Genomic DNA, 7,633 nt, shown 5'->3' with positions numbered 1-7,633 from the left:
CTTACATCTTTCTACAAACCTGCAGAAGAGAACATTCTAACATGCTGGTAGAGAAACTACACTGTGAGCGACAGGAAGGCTCTACAACAGCTTGTCGAAACTGTCCAATGCATCACCAGGACTAATGTACGGAAAGGTACCGGAAAAGGACCATGCCCACGCTACTCCTGGACTGTTTGTCCCTCTCCTATCATGAAAGAGGCTATGTAGCATCCACACCAGGTCCACCAGACACAGAAACAGTTACTGTCCCCAGGCAGTGAGGCCTCCACCCACCACCACCACTTTATCACTTCCTGTCAGAGTCACCTTATGTACAGACGCTCCTGTGCCTAGCGTCACTTCATACATATAAACTACCTTATGTATTTATCGTGTTGCTTTATTAACTGTTGTCTCCTTTATCTAATTGAGCTTTTGCATGTGCTGCACTGGACCCGGGGTAACAATTATTTCCTTTTCCTCTACACTTGTTTCCTGGAAATGACATTAAACAATCTCGAATCTTGAATCACTTGAATCTCACTAATCCCATATGCCTACATCAGGCCAGTGTCCGTCGGCATATTTTCTATCCAAGTACCTGTCCAAATGTCTTTGAAACTCTGTATTTGAATCTGTTTCTATCTCCTCTGGCAGTTAAATCGCACAGAAACTATTAGGAGGAGAAATTAGAAAACCTAGTTCTGTTTTCCCTAGAGCCGGAGAGGTTACAATAGGACATGATGGAGGTATGTCAAATGACAAAAGATAGGGTAGACTGCAAGAAGTTTTTTCCCATATCAGTGACAGGTAAAACTGAAGGACATCAATTTAGGTTAATGAGAAAGAGATCTAAACTATGTTTCACTCATATAATGAGAACGCCAGTCGAGGTCATTACAAACTTGATAACTGTGCATACAAAGCACCATAAATGAGGTACTTTGTAGCCAATATTTCAATAGAGCATTGTTAAATTAAGATTGACTTTATGACATACCTGAAGGAGACAAGTTTGCCCTTTAAGTCTGTGTTAACTCCTCAGAGCAATCCTATTCTTTGTTTCCCATTTTCCACATACACCCAACACCCCACTTTAGAGGCACACACAGGAGAAAATCTGCAGATGCAGGAAATTAAAGTAACACACACAAAATGCTGGAGGAACTCAGCAGGCCAGGCAGCGTCTATGGAGAAGAGTGAACTGGCAACGTTTCGGGTGGAAACCCTTCATCAGGACATGAGAGGCAGTTTGGTGGGGCCAAGCTGAAGGAAGGAAGTCAAAGCACCCAAGGTAGCTCTTGCAATCATGGGAGGAGTATGCAAACTCTGGAGATCAGGGTTGCACCCTGATCATTGGAGCTAAGTCAGCAACAGTACCGGCTGCACCAATTCCCTCTAGGTGAAAGTTATGAGGAGAATTTTCAAAAAGGAAGGAGAAGTTAAGAGAGGCAATGGTTAGAAAGAGAAAGCTAGACCATAATAGAGAGGCAGGAGAAGCAGATCAGTGTGTCTGCTTCCACGGACGCTGCTGGCCTGCTGGGTTCCTCCAGCAGTTTGCTTTCCTGCTCCAGAGCACAAGGCTTTGGCAGCTAAAGAAGGGTGTCCACAGTTAAACACAGGGATGGGTAGGAGACCAGAACTGGACTGCTGATAACTCATAGAATTGTCGGGCTGGGAGAAATTACCTGTGCTGTGAGGCCGAGGAAGGAATAGAAAAGGATGAGAATTTTAAATAGATATGGATTAGGAGAAGGAGTAGGCTATCAGCCTTTCATTTTCTGTTCCACCATTTAAAACCATGACTGATCTGACTGTGTCCTTGCTGATCTGCATTTGTCTGAAAAATATTCAAAGACTCTGCTTGCACAGCCTTTTAATGAAGAGAGTTCCGAAGATTTATGATCCAGAGGAATCATGTGCAGACAGAAGAGATTTAGTTTGATTTGGCATTTCATTCGACACTGTCATCATGAGCTGAAGGACCCTTTCCTGTGCGGTGTCATTGTATTTTCAATGTTCTATGTTCACTGACAGAAAAATAATGTATTTCATTTGTCTTAAATGAGGAACCCTTTATTGCCTTGCTCTAGATTCTCCCACAAGAGGCAATATGCTATCTACATTCGTCCTGTTGAGACCCATTAGGATTTATGTTGCCTCTCTCCCTTCATGCCTCGCCTGTAAAGCAATTATTCGAGTGCTAGCCCAGAGAATCTTCCCATACATTAACAACGTATAACAAGTGACCGTTGCTGCCCGTAAGGTGTTGCCTCAGTAAACATAATTAAAGACCACACATATCCCAGACATTCTCTCTTCTCCTCCCTTTCATTGGACAGTAGGTGCAAAAGCCGGAAAGCATGTATCTCCAGGCCCAAGGATATTGTCTATCCCACAGTTATAGGACTATTGAACAGTCCCCTTGTACGATAAGATGGACTCTTGATGTCATAACTGCCTCGTTGTACCTTAACAGGACCTCGATAGTCTGAAAGGCACAACAGCGACTATACTACTTGAGGAGAGCTAATGTGCATCAAATCTGCTGGCCAGCTCTTATTGATGTGTGATAGAGAGGATATGGACATACAGAATGACAGAGCGGAACTCGAGCTGCAGCAAGACAGATCACAAATGGGTGATTTGGATGACTCAATTCATCACTGGGACTCAACTACCAGACCTGGGGACAATCTACAACTCTCGATGCCCACAGCGCGCTCGTAACATCATTAAAGACTCATCCCACCCCGGACTGTCTGTTCAATCTCCTGCCATCCAGTAGGAGATACAGAAACAGCTGAGGCAAGTAAGACTGAAAAATAGCTTCTTCCCGAAGGCTGTTGTGTAGCTGAATTATGCTATGCCCTGGCTTTACTCCAACTTGTTTCTTTATGGGAGGCAGTGGAGGGCATGTAACCTAGGGGTAATGGGTTAATGGCAATTCTCGTCCCTGGTGGAAGAAGGCTGTAGGCCAAATGTTGATAATTAGGATTAATGTAGATGGTTAGTGTGGATTGTGGGCTGAAGAATCTGTTTCTGTGCTGAATGATAATGACTCTGAAGGGAGCAAAAGCCCTCTCTCCGGAGAAGAAACAGGAAAGGAAACAGACAAGCACTGCCTCTGAGGGTAAACTTAAACAAGCTGCCATGTTTAGTCAGAATGAAGAAACAGAAATAAAAATAGAAGTGAAACAAAATAGATTAAAAGGAAAAGCGAAACACCATGAGAGAGAAAAAATTGATTACAGAAAAATTTAATACAATCGGACAGTGTGTAAAGGCAAAGGAAGGGACCAGGGATGAGCCATGCAATACAGCTGAGGCTTAGCTGGTTGTAGGCTGCACTGCATCACCATTCCTACATTAGAAACACTGCAGGCAGAGAAACCCAGATGGTTAACAGCATCACACAGCAATTGTTGGAAAGCAAGGCTCGTTCTCAACACCTTTGATAAATACATCTACGTTTTGTTAAAGGTAGCAGATTAATGAGGATGCTACCCGGACCTGAGGGCCTGATACACAGGGAGAGTTTGGGCAGACAAGGGCTTTATTGTTTGGAATGTAGGAGATTGAGGGGTACAACGTTATTAAGTGTTTTCATAGAGTGAGTGCGTACAGTCTCGTTCCCAGGGAAGGGGGACTACAAGGGCATTGGTTTAAGGTGAGAGCTGAAAGAGTTAAATGGGCCTGAGGGCAGCTTCTTTATGAAGAGAGTGGCGTGTACATGGGATGCCAGAGAAGGTAGTTGATGCAGGCACGGCATCAGTATTTAAAAGACTTTTGTATAAGTATGTGAACAGGAGAGGTTTGGAGGGACATGGGCCAAAGCAGGCAAATAGGACTACAAATGGGAGGCACCTTGGCCAGCAATGGTGGGTTGGGCCGAAGGGCCTGTTTCTATGCTGTACTACTCTGTGACTCTATGCCTTTAACAGAGATGGAATTTCAGACAGGAGTTGTGAATGTGATTTGCTGCGTTCTAAAGATGGAGCAGAGTGTGGTATTCGTTTTAATCCTGTAATGAGATTCCCACCATTTATTGACTCCACCAGGAAGAGGGTCTGTTCCACCTCAGTGATATCGTCTGATTCCAGGCTGCCCTCAGGTCAACTGCTGCTAGAAACCTCCTTCTGAACTCCAGTGCATCTCATCATCCAGGCAGTATTCCACTGGGCATAGTAAACCTCCAAGTCTCATTATCCATGCATTAGACATAGACTGGCCTCTGGATTTTAAAGCCCTTATCCCCATGTTCACCTCTCTCCACAGCCTTTTCCCTCTCCTTTCTGGGATCACACACATCCCAGTTTTAAACATTCCAACGATGGTGGTCATACCTTCTGCCTCTTGGCAAATTCTTGACGAATGTTTCCATCTCCCTGTCATTGTTTTTACTTAAAAGGAGGTCATTAAAATGTATCAATCACTTCAACAAAGTTTGTAAAACACCTGAGGACACTTTGTTCCGTTAAAGCTGCTATGTAAACACAAGTTGTTATTTGTTATTCCATAATTCATCAGTACCAGGTGCATTTGATGTTAACATGAGAGCTTTGTCCTTTTGATGAACAGCGAGGAGAAGACAAGGCCAGATTTATTCCGTCAGTAGGACCCAGGTCACTTCATGGTCCTCAGCACTGAATCCTGGTGGCATGGTGCATACAGGACGTCGCAATGTTGCCGCATGATTTAGTCAGAGGTCAGGATTATGAGGAAAATCTGAAAGGAAATGAGGAAAATTCCGGATCCTTGATAGCAATCAAAACTTGAGCAGCAGAGCTTTGGACTCAGAGTTTGATTTTGGCGGGCCAACAGTTGAATTAATGCAAATAAGATTAGCTTTATCTGTCAGGAGTTACATTGAACAAGTTTGTGTCAAATCAAATCAGTGAGGAGTGTGCTGAGCAACCCGCAAGCGTCACCATGCTTCTGGTGCCAACATAACACGTCCATGACTCACTAACCCTTACCTGTACGTCTTTGGAATATAGGAGGAAACCTACGCGGTCATGGGGAGAATGTACAGACAACGCAGGAGTTGAACCCTGATCCTGTAATAATGTTACATAACCAATAAACTATCGTTAACCCCTCCCCCCATATACATTTAAATAGGGCCTGGACCAGGTTCACATGCTTAATTTGACCAAAGGAGAAAGGCTTGGGGTGTTCCATTGGAAAGTGCATACTCTATATTGTGTGAAAAATCAAAATAAAAAATGCAGATTTTGGAGGCCTGAAATAAAAACAGAAACTGTTTGAAGCACTCAGCAGGTCAGTCAGCATCTGTGGAAAGAGAATTTAAAAGTTACTTCTGTTTTTGAGTAAGGGTCATTGTTTCTCTTTCTGGGAAAGCTGCCTCCCTGCTGAGTTCTTTCCTGTGTTCTTAGTTTCTTGTATTTATTTATGTGGTAATTTCCCATGGATGTGATGCTTCAAGACCATAAGACGTAGGATTAGAATTAGGCCATTCGGCCCATTGAGTCTGTTCCACCATTCCATCATGCCAGATTTATTAGCTCTCTCAACTCCATTTCCTTCTCCCCAATACCTATGACTAATCAAGAACCTATCAACCTTCGCTTTAAATATACTCAGTGACAGCAGCTGTTGTTGGCAATGAATTCCTCAGATTCACCACCCAATGGCTCAAGGCATTCCTCCTCATCTCTGTTCTGGTGGGAACACCTTTTCTCTGGCAAGTCCAGATCGGACATGTGGAGGGTGTTTAAAGATCAATTGCACAGAGCACAGGAAAGGTATGTTCCTGTTAGAAGGAAGGACAGGGATGGAAAGATAAGAGAACCTTGGATGCCCAATGAGATGATGAATTTAGTCAAGAGTAAAAAGGACAAGTATGTAAAGAAGTCAGGATCAAATGAAAACATATAACCATATAACAATTACTGCTCGGAAACAAGCGTGAAAAGAACCAAAGGAGGGAATTAGGAAAGCCAGGAGGGGCCATGAAAAGCCCTCGGCAAGTAGGATTAAGGTGAATTCCAAGGCATTCTATACATACATCAAGAGTAAAGGGATAACTAGGGAGAGGGTGGGACACTCAAGGATAAAGGGGGGGGGGGAAATTTGGCTGGATGCAGAGAATGTGAGTGAGGTACTTAGTGAGTATTTTGCTTCAGTATTTACCAAGGGAAAGGATATGGAAGCCCAGGAGATCAGTGCTGAGTGTATAAATACTAACGTGTTTAGAGGTCAAGGAGGAAGAGGTGAATTGGGCCTCCTAATAAGCATTAGGGTGAATAAATCCTGAGGGCCTGACAGGATTTACCCCAGGTTGTCGAAGGAGGCAAGAAATGAAGTTGCTGGAGCCTTGACCAGAACGTTTGTGCCCTCTCTAGCCGCAGGCAATGTCCTGGAGGATTGGCGAGTGGCAAATGTTGTACTGTACCTCTATTTAAGAAGGGAGCAAGGGAAAATCCTGGGAACTATAGACCAGTAAGTCTCATGTCAGTTGTAAGGAAATCGCTGGAGAAAATTCTTAGAGATAGGATATATGAGCATTTAGAAGTGAATGGCATGGCTTTGTGCATGGCTGGTTGTGCCTTACCAACTTGATCGAGGTTTTTGACAAGGCGACGAGAGAGATTGATAAGGGTAGGGCAGTGGATGTTGTCTACAAGGATTTTAGTAAAGCATTTGACAAAATCCCTCACGGGAGGCTAATCCAGAAGATTAAGATGGATGGGATCTGTGGCGAATTGGCTGTTTGGATTCAGAAAAGGTTTGTGCATAGAAGACAGAGAGTAGGGACTTTTTGAGCTGGAGGTCTGTGATTAGTGGAGTTCCGCATGGATCTGTGCTGGGACCTCTGCTGTTTGTAATGTATGTAAATAACCTGGGTGAAAATGTAGATGGGTGGGTTGGTAAATTTGCAGATGATACCAAGATTGGCGGAGTTGTGGATAATGTAGAAGGCTGGCAATGTATACAACACGATATAGACCAATTGCAGATGTGGCAGATGGAAATTAACTAGATAAATGTGAAGTGCTGCGCCTCAGTAGGGAAAATGAAAGGAGACAGTGGCCTGTTAAGGGTAGTAGTGCTGAGCAGAGAGATCTTGGAATCCAAGTTCATAGCTCCTTGAAAGTGACTACATAGGCCGATAAGGTGGTTAGGAAGGCTTATGGAAGGCTTGTTTTTATTAGTCAAGTCACTGAGTTCAAAAGGTAGGAGGTTATGTTGCAACTTTATAAAACTCTGACTTGACCACGTCTGGAATATTGCTTGCAGTTTTATTCATCCCACTATAGGAAGGATGTTGGGGCTTTGAAGAGGGTGCAGAAGATGTTTACCAGGATGCTGCCTGGTTTAGAGGGTATGTGCTATCATGAGAGGTTGAACAAACTTGGGTTGTTTTCTCTGGAGCAGTGGAGGCTGAGGGGAGATCTGAGAGAGGTCTACAAGACTATGAGAGGCATAGATAAAGAAGATAGGGAGAATATTTTTCCCAGGGTTGAAGTGTCTCATACCAGAAGGCATGCATTGAAGGTGAGATGGGGTAGGTTTAAGGGTGATATGAGCAGTACATTTTTACTCAGGGAGTCATGGATTCCTTGAATGCGCTGTCTGGTATGGTGGTAGAGGCAGATACATTAAAGGCTTTTAAAAGACGTTTGGA

Source organism: Hemitrygon akajei, chromosome 9 (assembly GCF_048418815.1).
Source record: "Hemitrygon akajei chromosome 9, sHemAka1.3, whole genome shotgun sequence".
NCBI classification, from domain to species: domain Eukaryota; kingdom Metazoa; phylum Chordata; class Chondrichthyes; order Myliobatiformes; family Dasyatidae; genus Hemitrygon; species Hemitrygon akajei.
This window is presented reverse-complemented; position numbering follows the sequence as displayed.